Source organism: Rissa tridactyla, chromosome 5, assembly GCF_028500815.1.
Source record: "Rissa tridactyla isolate bRisTri1 chromosome 5, bRisTri1.patW.cur.20221130, whole genome shotgun sequence".
Taxonomy (NCBI): Eukaryota; Metazoa; Chordata; class Aves; order Charadriiformes; family Laridae; genus Rissa; species Rissa tridactyla.
Window position 1 is genome coordinate 30,950,023 of NC_071470.1, and position 16,898 is coordinate 30,966,920.

The 16,898-nt window shown below is 39.7% G+C and overlaps 1 protein-coding gene across 3 annotated transcripts in view; it reads right to left on the reverse strand.

Annotated features, from left to right (window-relative positions):
* The window catches only part of DOK7 (docking protein 7), a 67,171-nt gene that overhangs the window by 20,010 nt on the left and 30,263 nt on the right, over positions 1-16,898 (reverse strand). The gene's annotated exons all lie outside the window — the stretch shown is intronic.

Below are 16,898 nucleotides of genomic sequence, written 5' to 3' on the forward strand. Positions count from 1 at the left end.
TCCAAGAAAAAGTAGATCAGCTTCTGTAGACCGTAACGCTGAGCTGGGCTCCATCATCACTGGCAAGAGGAATGAAATGCCATTTGCCTGATAACTGTCAGCATTTCAGACACACCTCATCAGTCACAGCTTGTGTCATTCCCTTTGTGTATCTTTAGAAATAAAGCTTTTCTTTCAGCTCATCTAAGTTTGGCAGCTTCTTATAGCTCCATTATTCTGAACCTAGTAAGAGTTAGATGTACGGATCTTTAGGTGTCATTTGCTGTGGTCTAAGCACATCTATGAAGTTTTACCCCAGTCTGTGTCCTCAGACTGGAAGAAGAAAGGCTCAACATAAATGAGAGGCTCCCAGAGTCGTCTTGTTATGAAAGAGGAATTCATACTCAACAGTAATAGAAGCAACTATTTGCAGTTTGAGATTTTTATTCGTACCAAAAATGAACTCATAAACAGAGAGGATGGACTGCAACATTGCTCAGCTGCTTAATTTTCACAGAGAGTATAATCTAGATTTTTTCCTCTTCTCCCTTCCTTTATTTTAAAGCTATTGCACAGCATCAAGACCATGCAAAACATTCAGTTTTTCAAGAGAAAACCATCAAAATCATGACTTGTAAATCCAGAGGGTGGCTCCTGAAAAGTGGAAACTGCGAAGCAGACTTCTCTAACAATGAACAAAGACCCTCGTGCCTGCTGTATGTACCTGGTGGCCCTTCATCACAATCCCTCCGGCTGCTTCGTGTAGTCTGTATGTAGAGGGAGGCAGCAGATTACAGTTACATTACATAGTTTGTGACAATAGTATCTTGAACCGTCAGCAACTTCACCAAGGAGCAAAGGACAAAATGAGAAATTCTGAACGAAGGTTTTTGAAATTAGTATCACAAGAACAGGAAAGTGTCAATTGCTTTTAGAAAATGGAAAAGTCTTGAACGTGTCTGAAATTCTGCAAAGCTCAGATATCAGCAGCTCAGATATCAGATGTCAGCAAAAAGAAAGCAGTCCCTAATGAAACTGACAGCTAAGGTGCCTTCCTTATGAGGATTAAAAGACTATGGCTTATTCTTGGAGCAAATAATCAGAAAACTTTAAAGCTGGAATGCTTAGGCTGCCACAGGGAAAAAAAAGAGTTCCCAGGAAAGGTCGATAAATACAGACACACGGAGCAGCCTTTAAAGGTCATCTGCTTTGATGGGCTGTTTCCCAATGCCCAGCAGTTGATCAGGTTTTGAACAAAAGATACAAAATTATTAAACTCTGCAATCCTTCTTAACAACTCCAAATGAAACAGAAACTCCTGTCCGTGGCATGCTTCAGGTGCAAGGCTCCAATTTCAGCCACAAACTTCTGATTACTCAGCTTCATCTGTCGCAAGCCAACTGTCGGCTTACAGAAGGATTGCTGAAGTCAGTTCAGAAGCATCTCGGTTTGCTCAGCCAAGCCCAAACATCGGCTATTTTCTGAAGCATGAAGCTGGCGATTTCAGTGGTGCTAGCACGCTGTGCTCCCTGACACATTAAAATACGCCTCCTGAAACCTGTGGGGTAATCACAGCTCAACTCCTCTACAAGTTACAGGTGTTGTTTAAACAAGAGATGAGTAAGAATGAAAAGTATTGTTTAGTTCTAGTCCAGATTTGCGTACCCATCTTCCCTCTCTCATGTTTTTACAGAGGGCCTTCTGCTTCATGGTGTGGGCTTGCCAGCCGCCCGCAGCCACGGGCCACTTGTCACCCAATCCAGAATATGACCATCGGCATCAGAATATGACCATTAGCTCTGAAAATGACACACTTCCCCTTAGCATCCTCTGAAACTGGCCACTCAAGAGAGAGAAAGAAAAGCTGGGCTGAGTCCTCTGCCACCACTACCACAAAAGCCAGTACCTGGATCCAGTTGCCCAGCCTCCCGCCTGAGATAAAAGCCACCTCCAGCTGCCAGCCAGCAGCAACAGCCCTGAGATTCAGATGGTAGGAGTCTGGGCTGCAATGCCAAAGGGTCAAATTTCAAGCTCTGCTACCGATAATATACGGGCACGGGGAAGCTGACGCAGCACCAAGGCACATGATTTGCTCTTGTCTTTTGCTTTTCAAAACCAGCCCTAGATTTACTTCATGCCGAAGAGTCACACTAGGAGTGCGCTGAACAACTGGACTGTAATGCAATTACATGGTCACATATCATTTTTTCCACGGGACATCTGCCTCATTCACTGCACAAGAGACACACATGTGTGGGTAAAACCAAGACGGCATGAGCAACTGTAAATCTGTCAATTCCTTAACAGTGAGGGGCTTAACTTTTCAACCTAAATAACATCCTTTTAACATCACATACATATCTCATTATGTACAAAACCATTCAGATGGAATTCTAGAGGAAACAGCTACGCCGTAAGTTCCAATGCACGTAAAATATCTCGTGTAAACACATCAGTGAAGTTTGTCTGTTTCCAGGCACTATTACAAGTCAAGCTTGCACACTTGAGAGGAAAAAAAGTAAATAAATAAAAATAAAAAATCAAAGTCAAGAGCATGTAGAGCTGCCCCAAAGCAATAACACTCACTCCAAGTAGACAGCAAAGTCTGAAGGCACACAACACAAAACCATCGTAAACTTTCTTAACACCAACATCAGCTGGACAGCTTGTGGTCACAGAGAAATGCCCAAAACCACAACAACTTAAGAAACATAAATAAAATTCTATGATTCTATAAAATAAAGACACTTTGTCACCTCCCTCAAACACAGATTTTTGGTTTTGTCTTACAGTTTTTTAAACTAATTTCATAAGGTTTGAGTTTCTCATGGTTCTTCAAAAAATGGGTATGATGGTTCAAGATCAAACAATATTACTAAATACTTCTGTGATTTTGAGAGTCTGTCCTAATTAACCACTGGTAAAAATCAGAAGCACTGGTTTCTATGGAGGTAGAAGCACTTCATTATTGCATGGAGGTTTTGTAAGGACAGATACAGTGACAAGCTGCAGACAGTGCAGTAGCAAACGCTGTAGGTAAATCTGTATAAGCAACTCAAATGAAAAGGTGGACACTAATGATTATGAATATTGCTGAACAGATGATCTCATCTAAGCTTCCTGCCAGCCCTCACAGCACAGAGACACTGAAGCACCTTCAGACCACTGAACCTTCCCAGTTCATGGCACGGGAGGACTTTCATAGCAGGAACCAGGACTAGGCTGGGAAATTCATCCAGCCAGGAAAAATGGCTAAGCCAGACGTAACAAATTGCCTCTGAGACCAATTTTAATTCAATGTCTCTGATAAATACAGATAAATACAGATTGCCAGATGTGGTGCAGGAGTAAGAAGGCAGGGACAAAAATTAAAAACACCATTTGCAAATGTCATAGGCCATATTCATCAAACTTGACAACGGAGGCACACAGCAACTCCTGATTTCAGAGCACAGAACCCTGAACAAATGCACCTGTGAACTGATGCTAGATACGTAATAACATGTATTAACATCAGCTTTCACTGCCTCATCTTTCACCAGATGTATCTCATAACAATCATTCTGCCATTCAGGACATGAAAGACTCCTTACACAATTGCCATTAAACTAAACCATCAAATACACTCAGTTCAGAAATAAAAAGTTCTTTTTCTTCAACTGTGAGGTCTAAGATCCAAGGCAGATACCCCTGATCTGAAGTTCAGCATATCATACATTCATACAAAACATAACACACATACAAAATAAAGATGGCCAGTTCTTCCAGATAATAAGAACCAGCTACATTGTTCCCCCTAACTCCTCACCTGAGCTGTCATGACTTACAGTAGCAGAAGTTCTGTTCTGGAATTTTACGAAAAGGAACAATCTTTAAGTTAAGGGTAAGAAGCCTAGCAGATTTTCTGTTTCAAGGTAGCATTGTCAACTTTTTAGAGAGGTTTTCATAGCAGCATTACATTCCCTTTTCCCCTTTTCAGAGCCTTGTTCAGCGAGGCTCCTGTTAGCTAAACCACCTCTCCTAAGGTACATGCAGAAATCCCAGCTGTAACACTCAAGCAAAATTCAAATTCAAACACACATCTGTCCTGATATTTGAAGGTTCAGCAGTGCACCCACAGCATTGCTTTAGCCATTCTCGTTTTCGCAGGTGAACATGAGTGCTGCTATTCAGCAGGCAGCTGAATAATAGTGTATAGAGTAGCTTTAGCCATGCAAAAAACGACGGGATGTGTTTCTCTTTTAGGAGTGGTAAGGCCTTTATGGGTAGATAGATGTTTGTGAACAATAAAAATCAATATTAACTCCAACATGTTATATATTTGTATTCTTATAGAAAGACAGTAAAATTGCAGGCATCTGCTCCTACAGCTGGATTTTAACATGAAAAGAAGATTATTTTAAACTGAATTCAGTTTTGATAACTGGGGAGAAACGTCTTTCCTATTATGCCAAAAAAAAAATCCTTTTCTTTTTTTTTTTCTTTTTATTTTTTATATATAGAGACTGGCACTTCTACAGTCCTGTGTCAAGTGCAATGGAAACAAAGTAACGTGCACGAAGTCAAAGAGCCTTCAGTTCCATGTATTCTGGTTTATACTCCATATATTCCAATTTCCAACAGGGGGTAGCATTACACTACTACAAGAACATTTGATATTTAAAGTACACTCAGTTTCCCCATATTTGCTAGCCTTCGCTGTACAACAGCTCTGTTAACTTCCACTCATTCTGCACCAAGTGAAAACCGCTCGAGGCAGAGACCCCAGCAATACTGCTGTACCACTGAAAATAAGGCTCGGATGGGGCCCAAACAGGTATGACTGACAGCAGACTTGACTCTACGGCGCAGATAATAAGCAGTGTGGTGTTCTCATCTCGCTCCTCTTGCTCAGCATGTAAAAAAACAGAAGAGGCAAAGTGCACAAAGACTGGAGGCAACACCTCACGTGGTCCGTTTCTTTCGCATTTTAAAGTTTGCAAGACAAACTGTGCCACCACTGAGCATCTCGGTACTGCAGAAGCACCTTTGAAATTAGGAGGGCTTGCCAAACGGGAAGTGTTGTTCTACATTTTCTTAGAACAGCACATCCCAACAGAAGGAGCAGAGTTCTGCTGCAGTAGGAGTGTTAGCCCATTTCAAGATGCTGAAAGTCAATACAAAAGCAGTGTTTAACAGGAAGCTTGGAGAGACTGAAAATAAATGAAAAGGACAGTCACTAACACATACACATATACACACATGTACTCACACAGGGATTTAGATATCCTTACTCTCTTGACTAGCAAAGGAGTGATTTATGGCAAATTTACACCAGAAGAAACATGTAAGACAAAATGTCCAACAATTCATTCGTTTCTTGACACTGAGACATTCCTTCTCTGATGAGGAAAGGGGACAAACTTCAACTAATAAGCATAAGAGACATTTTACACTTTCAATGAAAAATAGCTCTTATGCCACTGTACTAAGAAGCATCCTAACTTATCACAACTGTTCTTGTCAAAGAGTTTCTAATTAACAGAGAATTAATTCTACCAATTATACAAAATTGCATAAAGTATCCCTTTTACTGAAGTTTTCTGCTTACAATGAAACTTTAAATCCAAGTCATCACTCATGAAGAAAAGGGATTATTTTTTTTTGCAAATAAAGAGTTTAACTACATCTGTACAGGTACGGTGACAAACTAAATAGAGAAGGGCTCAAATATGAAAACATTTCAAAAGCTGGCAAAGTGAAATCTGGGATATTGGAGACAAATTAAACCTACCTCTACAAACTCTTACAGATGGAGGAAGTTTATGCTCAGATCTAATTACCATTTTGAAATGTTCACCTAGGGATTGCCCTAAGAAAAGTCTGTTCTGTCTGCTACTTCCCCCAAAGAGTGTTGTTCCACAGTGAGAGCTTAGCTCGTGCTTGCACTAAAAATACACTTGGGCCTGTTTGTAGCCGATGGAGCTGTGCCAATTTACATTAGACTAGTTATTTGATTCCTTCCTTCCAGCCCATTCCACATAAAGACATGAAGAAAAGAATCCTTGTTATAACCCGTGCATCGTGCTCCACACAAAGAGAGAACTAGATTGGGCTTAGATACCACTCTATGAAGAATAAAAATTAAAACCTTGCAATATCATCTTCACATTCATTTTCCTTCTTTTTCAACTTCACATTTACAGCTAGAGTTAGTCATCTTCTCCCAGAAAAAAAATTATTAACAAGATAATCAATGACCATCATTAGAAAGAAATGGATAGAACTAGAACAAATAAGGGAGAGAAAGCTCAAAATAGTAACATTAAGACAAGTGTTTTCCTTTATCCCCAACTCATCACTGAAATTATGGTTTGTCAAAGGTAATGAAACTGTAATTAAGCTGCACAGCTTCAAAGGATACAGATACTTAACTATGCATGGGTGCTGCTCACAGGCTTCTCCTATTTTGGAAAGCACTGCTATAAATTATTAGGTGTAAGTATTTCTGTAGTTTTCCAAAGCTTTCTGTAGCAGTTATCTCCATAGCACACGTGTTCTGCTTGACTTTGTGTCTCAAGGAATGAGATGAATTGGCAAACTTCATCTGGAAATGTTTTCCTAGTGCTACAGAGGATTCAAGTATACAGTTACCAGCCCTGATATAGCCCACTTAACACTTCTCTGTCCTTGTAATAAACCAGATCTGGAAAAGGTTTATATTTCCTTAATATTTTCCGGGCTCAGATTTCTTGTACATTCAAAATTGCTTCCAATCAGCATTGAATTAGCAGAGGATTCCACAGAATCCAGACTACTGCAGAGGATGTGGCTAGGGGAGAAGGAATACAGCCAGAGTTCGTGTCCCACTGATTCCCAGCTGTTGAAACAGTCATTTCAGTTGATTGACAGCTGGCTGCTGTGGTTTATACTGTGAATAGCCCAATATCCTCATATGACAAGACTTAAGAGCACAAAGACAACTTTAAAGCCCCTTTTCCATCTACCCTTTGGACTTGTGTGGGGTTGAGCTGCTTCAGAGAGTCTCGAGGACTGCTTTCTTTCATCTACCCTGCTTTAGGAAAGGAAACAGGGAAATACATAAAAGATAATACCAAGGAAGATATACAAGCAGAGCTTGTATGCAGTAAAGACACTTTACTGCAGCCTAGAATCTATGGGTAAGGCTCTGGTATTCACTCACCGCCTCCTGGCTGTCATTTATCACACGGATCACATTAACAGACACTTGTTTTGATCTTAATATCCCCATCCCACCCAAGGAAGCTCAGTCTAACTTGTACACACACGCAAAAATTACATGTTGTTACAGACATATTGAAGCATCAAACTTCACCAGAGCTGAGGCAGAGGGGATGAAAAAGCAGCAGTAGCCCCACATAACATTTTTCTCCACATATCTGTCCTACACCCATGGGTTGAATTACTCCCTGAAGCAAGTTAGAGTGTTTCAAGGGACCCTTCAGCAGTCATTATGTTACTACACCAGCAAGGAAGGCCAGAATGTAAGGAGTTCGTTCTCTCCACAATGTCATTTAGGAGTGGAACAGAAAAGGGGTAAAAAGTAAAAAGTGGTAAAAAGTAAAAAGTGGTAAAAAGTAAAAAGTGGTAAAAAGTAAAAAGTGGTAAAAAGTAAAAAGTGGTAAAAAGTCGGGTAAAGAGCATTTTTTACACCATAAAAAAAGATTTGCTCAGTTGCTCAAGCACAGTAACTTTAAGATTTCATTGTGATACCATGGTTCTGACCCAGAGATCTTACACTTCAAGCTGAGTTTAGCCAGCGCAAAAGAAACTCAACAGAAAGTATCTACTTACTTAAGATGGGACAGTTGACTAGCTTAACTGCGGATCCTCAGATAGCTTGAACTGCTCCAGAAGTTCCCTGTGGTCATCTGCTCTCACACCTCTTGCTGGGGAAGAGCTCAGAGTTTTACCTAATCCCTACGTCAAGCAAAATGGATTTTGACCTCAAAAAAAAAAATAAATCATTGCATCAAAAAAAAATTGCAAAATTAGATTTGATGCAATATACCTCTCCATAAGAATTTAAGAAAATAATACACGAAAAAAACATAATACAACTATGTTTTTCTTTTTTTCCTCTTTATTGTTACAACTTGTCTTGAATTTCGGTCATATCTTCAAGCATGTTCTTGATATCTTGCTCCTTTCTCAGTGCTAAAAAATTGCTCAACCCTCCAGCTAATCCCATGCTTAGAAAGAACTGTTTTTCAACTGCCATGTCCTCAGTTGTAGATTTTCTGAATCCACTGACTGTAAAGGTTCCTGCATTAGTAACTTCTTCCCAGTAACTCTGCAGTTCTTGAAAGGCACCGTTCTTCAAGTTCAATTTCACACACCAAAAAAACCCTGTTGAAATCATATATTCAGTGTCACCGCTCTGTGATCTTTCATTAAATAGAAAATGGCTTTGAACTATTTGTTGAAGTTCTAAAAATTAGTGATAGACTTCCCAGCATTTAAAAAAAATAATAATTGTAGAGCAGCTGCTCCATCTGGCAGGTTAATTTTCTTCTTTAGTAAATCTTATGAATGAGTTCCTTTTCTCTCCACAGTTCACTTGAAAGGAAAACAACTTTCTGTCTCTCACTGCAGCCTGGAAAACATTACATTTAATATAATCTTTAGCACATGGATAGAATATCCAAAGTAGCATATCCAAAGTAGCCTATCCAAAGTACTGTAGAAACGCCATCCCATCAATCCTGACAAGCCTTGGGAAGTAAACATTATCCAGATACAGATATTACACAACTAGGTAGACTGAGGTAAGCTGGTCAGAACCACAATAATAAAACTGTAACGCAAAATTCCTAGATCAGTCCAAATCTCAAGCTTCTTGCCTCTCTTGCACACCTTGGGATTCTCCTCCGATTTAAAGCGAGACTCTGCCCAAAACACCATCATCTGCCCTTCGCCATCACAAATTCCTGCCAGGAGCCTGCGTTAGACAGTTAGCTTTATAGCAGGCATGCAGGTTTCTAAAACGCGTCCAACACTAAGCCAGACAGGGCAAGAACAGCAAAGTTTAGTATGGATTTCTTCTGTGTTTCCTGCGATGCACAGCAAACAACCCTACTGTCCTAGTCTCTGCTGTGTGGACGTTTGCAGAATTGTCTTTCTTTTCTTCTCTAGACATGTTCCCTAGCGTTTCAGCAGAAGCATTCATAACTACGCACAATAATGCAATACATAAAACCGCAGGCAACTTTAAAGCAGTCCATCCTGAAAACTGTTTGGCAGGCTTTTCTACACCAGAATGGCTTACCCACATTTTCTAACCCTCCTGCCTATGGGAAGTGCTCATTCTGTGATTCTTCAGTGATTCATTCCTCAAATTGATTTCAGTGTATTTTTTGTGGAGCAGGTAATAAACAATTTTGTCTTCCACGGATTTGCTGCCACACCTGCTGTTTTCTTGCTAAAAAATGCCAAAATCCCATATGAAGTTGTTGTTACCATATTATTAAACTTTACTAAGCCAATATCGGAAAGCCTTATTTGCTCTTTATGAACCAAGTGATACAACTTGGTATAGGGTTGCACAGTTATATTAGAAACAGTTAGAATTTGCCTACGTCACAACCTCTACATGACTGACATCTCAAGGATTGAATCTGGTTACAAGTCCATATGGGATACTATCAGCCAGACTGACAGTATTTCCATAGATATCTTGAAGTATTAAGTACATTTGTCATCTTGAATCACCAAAACTAATTCCACTGATGTGTCTTGTCATGGGTTGTGGATAAACTTATGCACAGTTTGTGTAATTTTGTTGGAACAAATTTCATCCTTCTGATTTGCATACTTCCAGTTTTAAGTGGCTCTGTCAAAAAGGGTTGGTAGGAAAAGTCACACCCCTACTGAGAATCTATTTTCAATCCTCTCATCTACTCGCAGCGAGCTGCTGTCAACCCTCCAGACATCCCATCCAAATGATTGTTATCCTACTGGCAGTCACCGATTCCTTCTGAGCCACAAAATTACTTTGATATCAGCGACTGTTAATCAAAACAGAAATTTTTTCTGCATAGCCTTCTTTAATCTATGCTCTTAAAAATATAATGTTGGTAGACATTACAAACATTTTGCAGAAATGCAAGTCAAGAAATTGAGGGTTTCTTTTTCAAGTGACTTTGTTTATGATGGAGGAGAGGAACTGCATGGGGATCAAACCTAGGAATCTTAATCCAGGGCTACCACTGGGGTTTTTTTTCTTCGCTCTGAGTTCATCTCCATGTAATCCATGATTTCCTGATCTCTTTTTGTGGTTTTTTCCTCTGCAGGTGCATCCTACTTTCATTGTTTTAGAAAATGAAGATAGAAAGTGTCTGCTAACACTTTATAGGATTCTGAAGAATTTTTCAAGAAAGAATTGGATTTCTATTTAGAAAAAAAAGAAGAAAAAGAAAAAAACCCTTCCGTTTTGTGTTGGCCACGTTCCAATTGATCTGATGAGTCTCTTTACAACTGGATCAAAACCAAAAACACCATAAACCCTACATTCCAAAGGGAGTAACTTTTTTCAAGCCTTTATCGTCAGACTCCTGCTCTTTCAAAACATTTCTTTCTCTCTATTCAGAAAAGCTATTGCTCGCAACAGAGGAAGAAGTAGCCATCAGTCGTAACAATAATAAAAGCTGTTATCCAGCTTGATAGTATTTATGGGAGGAAGTAGATTTTCCCATTTTTTCATTCTGATGGGTATAAAAGGTCAATACCGTGGTGTATCAATATCTTCACTGGCTCTCTGACAGAAAAGCAATCCAGCAACATTTCTATTGAGTACAGAAGAATTAATTCTGCTGAGCTACGTTGTCTACATTCCCTCATATAGGAAAGTGCTCTCATTCTTGACACATTTAATATCATTTCACTTACCAGTGCTTCTGTGTCAGGCACTTCTTTTTCCATTACAGACCAGAGGCTATCCGTTCCACTTACTGCCTGATCCCAAGAAGTGCTGAGAGCTTAATTCTTATTCTGAATTCAGATTAGAACCTTTATTCTTATCACAAAATGCTGCAGGGATTTTTTCATGATAGACGGGGAGTATCTTCAGTACTATTTTTTAGATAAGAGGTAAGGCAGCTCCTACAGTGCCAAAAGCAAGTCAGATCTGCGCAGTTCTGGTAGGGGTGGCATGTCTTGTATTTTACTGTGATGTCTCAAATCCAAAGTCATACCCATTTTTAAATGACCTCCTCCAAGCAAAGCTTTGGAAGAGCCGGGTCACTTATATGAGCCTTTACCAGCAACAGCAAAGTAAACGGAAGCGGGGTCTCTTCTTCATTTTTTGGGAGTGAAGCGCAATGCCAAGAAGCATTGTAATATTGTACAAAATAGCAGCAGGAAATTGAGAAGAAAAAAATAAAATCTTCCTTCACCTGTGAACTGCTGATAAGCAACATCCCAACCCAGTGCATAAGCAGACCCAACAGCACCTTAGTAAGAGGATGGGAGCTAACTCTGGGATAGACATGAGGTCCTGGCAAAACTGCAAAAAGAAAACCAAAACAAATAGAGCTCTAAGCCTCACACTGCACCCACCTCTTTTATGCCCCTTTCCTCTGCCACTTGCAACTGGAGAACATACTTTTGCTCCAGTCTTTGATTTGCGCAGTGCTGTGTGCTTTTGTCAGCACAACCAGCTCCAGAAATGACTGCATTTCATTGTCAAGAACAGCAGGAATCACGGATTTCTTTTATTTCAGAAAGATGTTTTGGAATCTGTAAAAAGCCAAAAAATAACACTACTATATAGTAAAAATTTCAGAGCCTTTTACAGTAATGGTCATGTAAGTAAAACACCAGATTGCCAAACCATTCATTGTCCAGTGCAGTCACCTCATTTAGTGGTGATACACGTTATGGAAGATGCACCTCACTGCAGGTTAATGTATCACAGACAGGACTTCAAGAAAACCAATTGGAATCAAACCTTAAAAGAAGGGAGCACAAATGCACGTTTTTCTAATTAATGCAAAAAGCCATCAGTACCCAGAACCCGTGGTCTTCAAAGCACACGAGAGCCTCACAAACACACTGTCACTCAGGTCAATAATACTGATGACAGACTTCCAGATTCCTCTGAGGTGCAAACCGTTCCTTTTATAGATTTGACAGTGCGTGTGTTGCCCAACTGCCCAGACCTCTAAGATTAGAGCAGAAATACAAGTAGAAAAAATGCTGTAGAAGATGACAAACACATCCTTCTCAACTCCTGTAGCTTTTTTGAAGGTGGGAGGAAGCATAAGATGTTACAGCATCACGCTTCAATAATGGAAAAAAAAAAACAAAAACCAAAAAACAACTTTGAAAAGAGGTGTAAAAGGTGTGTAATTACTAATAATCATGTTCCTATACTTTCAGAGAAAGCAGGGAAATAAACACACTACAAGATAAACACATAAGGCGTTCAGTCTCATGGGGAAAGAGGTAATGGCTCCAACAGGAAAAAAAAAAAAGCTACATTAAAGTTGTATATAACAATATACTGTGATTTCTTTAGTATCTGTTTTAATATTACATTAGAAAAGTACCTGATTAAAAGCAAAAAAAAAAAACAACCATTCTCAGTTACATGGATGTGGCAATGGAGTCTGCAGCCACTATTTTTCAAGTCTTATTGCACAATTTTACACCTTACAGGCCTTCTCTTTAACCACTTTCAAAAGCAGTGTCTACAATGAAAGGAGACACGTCAGCTAAATCCAGGGTTAAGGGTTTTGTACTGGATTTGAAAAACCAAGGCTATATTCCCAACCCAGTTATAGACTGTTCATGACCTTGGTTAAACCCGTCCAGGCAAGATCACAAAACAGACCTCAGTGCAGGCTGTTCTTTAAAGTCAAGCCCCTTCTCTGCCTGAGGACACATCAGCCTTGCTTCTCTCTAGGATTTCTCTCTCCCTGGTGTACAATGCACAATGGAAACAGATATTCATAGTAGCTCTAGATCTGCCCAAAGACTCCGCACTCACAAAAGGTTGCACGTGATTAACAAGCCCTGCAGCAACATGGTGCCGCATGATTAAATATCCTGAGTAAAGTGCCTGGTCAAGGATCACAGTACAGACGTGCACATGCTTTCTCTTAAAGTTGTAATGCAAAATAAAGCAGTTTTTGCAGAAGAGACAAAAAGAGGTTAATTTCCTATAAGCTAATCAAAGCAGCTCCCCACTTAGACCAAGATCCACATCCCCCCAAGGCAGCTACCAGATCTCCCTACACTGCGTAGGGAAGGGTTCTTAGCTGCTCAGAGCTGTGGATCCTGCTTCCTGACAAAACCCCTACACCCTTTTGTGCATCGTGACCACAGCATTCCCGTATCTCCGCTTGCTACAGACATGCTGGGAGATTCAAAATTTGAGGCATACAGTTACTGTGGCAGCGAGAACGATATAAATACCTCACAGAAGATTTGGGTAGACCAACACCTAATTCAGGAGTTCAATTCCTGATTTGTCTCCAAAGAGGTTTTGGTGGTTTTAAATGATCAACTGTAATAGGTGGCTGAATACCAATGCAGGATTGATGACAACAGCCACACACAAACTAAAACTTTCTTTTCTCTTCTATCATGGAAAATATAACACCAAAGCAGTAATCAAGCTTATATTTCTACATACATAAGAGCTCCCACTGACATAAATATGAGTTTAGGATGAGCTAGAAATACATAAAAGTCATTCCTACTAATAGGCGTATTTCGAGCTGTCAACAGTGATTTGTGTATAACACTAAGTAGTGTGAAGAGACAGCCATAATCGTTCCATATTAATTCAACTTGCAAGAAGATGAAGGTCAGGGGAAAATAAGCAAAGCAAACCTAAAACCAGTACTTGTCAGATGCAAAAGGACAAAACCAGTTGGAAAATAATTTTATTTTTCAGACTTCTAAGAAAATTTACAAACAATGGTGGTGTAAAAAAAAAAAAAAAGACACCCTATAAAAAAGATTGACATCATTTCTCAAACTAGAGCATCAAATGAAGTTACAGAGAGAGCAACAAGAGTACAGTGAAATTCTATTCGTCACATTAGTATTAGCTAAGTAGTTGAAAATGCAATAAGTAAAGCCTAATAATAAATCTCTGCAGCTTACTCAGAAATCCCATAACAATCCAACATTCTGAGCTTAAAATATACTTACAACACACAAAGAATTCATCTCTGCAATCATCTATAGCACTGAAATCACCTAGGCAAAAATTACATAGAAAGGCACACCTTGTGAAGTTTGTGAAGAAGGACATCTTGAACACACTACAATAACATACAACAGAAAGCAAAATACCCTGTATGCTTGCTTAATAGTCCCCAATGTCTAATATGAAGTACAATATAGAAATAATAGAAGCAATATTTAGTGACTTTCTTCATGCTGGTTCTATTCTTCATCCAGAGCGAAACAGAAAGTCTTCCTTGCCCTATTTTCTGTTTGAACCTTTGCACTTTCCCAGGATATGTTCTCCCTACGTTCATCATCAATCATCCTTGTCATCAGTGGAGCAGGTGGCTCTTAACCAAGGCAATCCCAATCACGACCACCACCACGCCTTCCACATATGCATGTCTTCATCCTGCAACCTGTCTCCAACTCGTCACAGGCTGAACTCCGCACACAGACAACATGCCCAAATCTAACCACGATTTGCCAATGTTTACACACAGGGCAGAAGACAAGCAAATGCTTACATCCTTTATTACCACTGTAGACTTTCCTCTATTCAGGTCACTCACTCACTTTAAATAGTAAGCATTTTAAAACCATCAACACAATTTAGTTAACAGCTTAACTTGAAATTGCAAAGGAACTCCAAACACTGGTACACTAAAGCCTTTGGAATATGAATTTGAATACATGTGAAAACCTGGTTTCTTATCCACAAATCAACTCCTCCTGGCCCTAGCTGCATCTTAAACATAACCCGTTCAGAGCACAAGGAATAAGAATTATTTTTTAGTTCCAGCGTACGGATTGGTGCTTTCACTGTATCAACGTAAGAAAAGCCAAAGACAGTGTCCATTAAATACTGCCAAAATAACTCATCTTGATGGTTCAGGACAATGTGTCAAAAGCTTATTTTTTCCTTTCAAAAGTAAAAACAAACCCATGAATCATTCCGTTTAATGAGATGCTTACAAATAGGTAGAAAAAATAAAGATAAGACGCAGATGAGCATATCTCATGCTAAAACAGGAGTTAGTAAGAGTGTTACACCACTGTTTCTCTCACTAAATTTGGCTAAATATTGACAATTCCTGAAATTTTTGCAAACCGATATCATTAGGGCAACTAGAAACACTGTGAAACCTGACAGCGCTTTGCAATAAAGGATGTGGGTGGGTATGTTATTGGCGTCAACAGGCAGTTAAAGGAGGAGTGACATAGCTTAGCCTCTAATGGCTTTGAAGATACACAATTGAATACTTTCGGTTTCCTGTCTGCCACAGATATCCAGGGTAAACTTCGATAAATTCATGTCTAAGCTGACAATTCAGATCACTGAGAAACATTTAGACCATGTGAGATAACTGTACCCTTAACTACTTCTTTCCTTGCTGCCTACAAAAAGCCATCTTGGAGATTTCTGATCCCAAGCAGAGCACTTCTGTGAATCAACCTTGTGCCTTTAGATTAGATGGATTTAGATTTTTTTATATATATATTTCTTGTGCGTTTAGATTAGACATTAGGATTTAGATTAGATATTAGGAAAAAATTCTTTCCTGGGAGGGTGGTGAGACACTGGAACAGATTATCCAGAGAAGTTGTGGATGCCCCTTCCCTTGGAAGTGTTCAAGGCCAGGTTGGATGAGAGTTTGGGCAACCTGGTCGAGTGGGAGGTGTCCCTGCCCACTGCAGGGGTGTTGGAAGGTCCCTTCCAACTCAAACCATTCTATGATTCTATGATTTTTCCCATCTTCTCTCTAACTACAGGCAGCAGATAGAGGAAGGCAGCAGCAGATACACTGCTGTGCACCCCGTTGCCTGCACCACAGAAATAACAGAAGTGGGAGGCTGAATCTCCAGCCTTTATATCCAGCAAAGCTTTCAAAATTAGGCTAGAGGGATGGTGAGGGCCTTTGGTGCCGATGGCTGGCAAGGATGGTCTCGGAAGAACGCTGATCCTCATGATCAGTGTAGACACAACCTCATAAGGCCTGTCACACCAATGCCTCCCTACCTCCCAAATGCTGCAAGCACACGACAAAGTAACACCCCAGGTGCCACTACAGAGGCTATACAAGCACCTCAGGCAGGCAGCATTTTCTAGTTTTCATACATGTGAAGACAGTCAATGATGCAAATGCAATACCTTGTGAGAAGAAAATAATCCCTCAAATTTATACTACTTTAATTTTTCTTTCCTAACTTGTTATACACTCAAGCCCTTTTCATAGCAGTGATTTATGTAATCCCACATGCTCCATTAAAATGTACACACTTCAGCGGCAATACTGAATTCCTCAAACCAAAGTCTCTCTTGCTGATTCCCTCCTTCACACATTCCTTAATTTGAGCGCTTCCTCTAATCTTCCCAGCCTTTCAACGGCTCACCAACACAAACAGCTTTACCTTCTTCTAGTTTAGCAAACACATTCACAAAAAAGGTCTTCTCCGGAACAGGTAAAAACAAAAATATTTTCTCTGTGCAATGTAAAAATAATGTATAAAACTTACTGCCATAAAAAGCCAAGAATTTATCAGTGTGCAAAAAGAATTTATGGGAATATCAGTCGTAGTAACAAATATGTTTAGAAAGGCATATGGATCTCCATGATTCAGGTTTTAACTCTTTATGTGACTGGTCATCAAAAATATTTTTTCCTGCAAATACACTGTCCTGCTAATACACCAATAATGAGTTTTTGTACACCTCCTCT